This window comes from Poecilia formosa, unplaced genomic scaffold (genome assembly GCF_000485575.1).
Source record: "Poecilia formosa unplaced genomic scaffold, Poecilia_formosa-5.1.2 Scaffold149, whole genome shotgun sequence".
Taxonomy (NCBI): Eukaryota; Metazoa; Chordata; class Actinopteri; order Cyprinodontiformes; family Poeciliidae; genus Poecilia; species Poecilia formosa.
This window is the reverse complement of record NW_006800088.1, coordinates 124,283-126,283: the sequence shown is the minus strand read 5'-3', so window position 1 is coordinate 126,283 and position 2,001 is coordinate 124,283. Positions and strand designations below refer to the sequence as shown.

Below are 2,001 nucleotides of genomic sequence, written 5' to 3'. Positions count from 1 at the left end.
TTCCACGAGCTTTCAAAATATTTTTATATATATATATTTTTTTAGGTGATGTTCATGTCTATGAGTTGGTTAAAAACCCTGAAACTGCAGGAGAAGGTATTAATTTTCAACGAATTGATGATGTAATGAGCCTGATCATCAGTAATTGACATATCGTCCTGTATTTTATAGAAGAAGAATCTGGAGATGCTGCATATTCTCTCATTGAAGTGATGAACGTCGGACAAGAGAGTGAGTTCAAAACGACACAAAACACACAGCATGAGACGATAACACTCAAACCTTCTGACCCTGTCTTGTTTTTTTAGGGAGGCCTCATGAGCGCACGCCTTACTCTGTACTGAGAACAGGAGATTCAGGTACATTCAGCAACGACAGTCCATCTTTTTACTGAAACACATCTTCATGACATCACAGTGAAACTTAATATGATCATAATCTGCATCAGTTGGCCTCTAAACTTCACATCAAACACACGGTGGAGAATCGTGACAGTTTGTCTGTTTGTTATATTTCTTCATAGGAAATTTTCCGATAAACTGTTTATTTTAACATCCATATTTGTACTTATAGTCCTAAATTGCCCAGCTGCAGATAATGAGGAACTGCAGAGTGACATTTGTCTTTCATCCGTTTTAAATTTTACGTTTAACTTATGCCGGCTTCGTTATTAATGATTAGTTTGACAAATATTTTCAACAAACCGTCTCTTCGTTTACAGGAGCATGCAGTCCTGCAGCAACAGATGAGGCCGTTTATTCAGAAATCGCCATGGAAACCGCAAGCTAAGCTGGTTTAAGCTGCTAAATATGAGATAAACTTTACAATAAGAATGTAAAGAAAGCTGCATTCATGAACACAAAACATGTCAACAATAAAACATAAAATCTAAGTTAATTAGTTACTAAATATAGTCAGAAGTTTTGTAATTTTGATGATATAATTGCTAATGAAGGATCAATATTGTTTTTCAGCCTGATCTATGAGTTTTTCATTAATTTGATTCATGTTTGAGAATCTGCAACATTTGCATTTAGGCTTTTTTGAAAGAGAAAAGTGAGATGTGAGCTTTTGTGTGAAACTCCGGAGATTTTTTGCGGGATTAAATTTAAAGCGATGTTCCTTTCACACATAGCATGGATAAATCTCTTTTTTGTCATTAAATGTGAACCATAATTCCCAGAATTACAAGCAAATAAAAACATGAAATATCTCACTCTGTGTAATGAAACTGTGTAATATATGATTTTTACTTCCTGAAGTAAGTTTTCCATGACATTTAAATTTTTTGAGTTGCATTTATATATCATCACCTTCCTAAAGTCATGGCCCATGTCGTTTTTCTTGCCAGAAGAGATTTTTCACTTTTGGTAAAAAACAAACAAAAAAACAACTAAGGCCCTTTTTTTTTTTAGGAAGGTGACAAAGGAAGTAGTTTGCAAAGGTATTTGGGCAACTTTATCTTTTTGCAGCTGAAAAACAAGTTTAGTTAAAATTCAAAGTGTGTGATTGAGCAGTCACAGCTTTAAAATCCCTAAATTCATTCAATAAACCCATCAAATTGAGAGCAGTTTGACCTTTCCTGTTCTCAGTAAGTTGTCACCATGATTCTGCACACAGACCACAGTTTCCTGAAAGCTGTCGTAGTAAAAAACTCCTCTGCAGTCGATGGGAAGTATAAATATATTGAGTAACGCTGCGGTCTGAGCTGCTGCAGTTTTTAAAACTCTGAGTAATGGGAAGGAAACACGTAAGCAGCTATAAAGAGGAAGTATTCTGGGAACTTCTCTTTTTTTCCTCAAGTAAGAAGATTTCCTGGTTATAGTTGTTGAGCAGGACGAGATGTGAGGATGGGACACGCTTGGCTTTACGTGCTGTTCTGTAAGTAAATATATTAACTTAAAAAATAGATGATTAGTTAAACTAAAATGGCTTCCTGTGTCTAAATAAAGAGATAATTCAAGTATCAGCTATATTGTTGTATTAAATTATTTCAGAAAT

The 2,001-nt window shown here is 34.6% G+C and overlaps 1 protein-coding gene and 1 long non-coding RNA gene across 4 annotated transcripts in view; both read left to right on the top strand.

Moving 5' to 3' along the window:
- Window positions 1-2,001, top strand: part of LOC103145999 (sialoadhesin-like) — a 39,397-nt gene that overhangs the window by 24,465 nt on the left and 12,931 nt on the right. The window lies entirely within an intron of this gene.
- On the top strand, window positions 44-981 carry LOC103145913 (uncharacterized). 2 transcript variants are annotated; one of them, XR_477074.2, is made up of 4 exons: window positions 44-96; window positions 172-231; window positions 309-359; window positions 722-981. It is a non-coding gene; the product is annotated as an uncharacterized LOC103145913 (long non-coding RNA). The 2 variants fall into 2 exon arrangements; XR_001663546.1 differs by having other exon boundaries at window positions 45-96; window positions 175-231.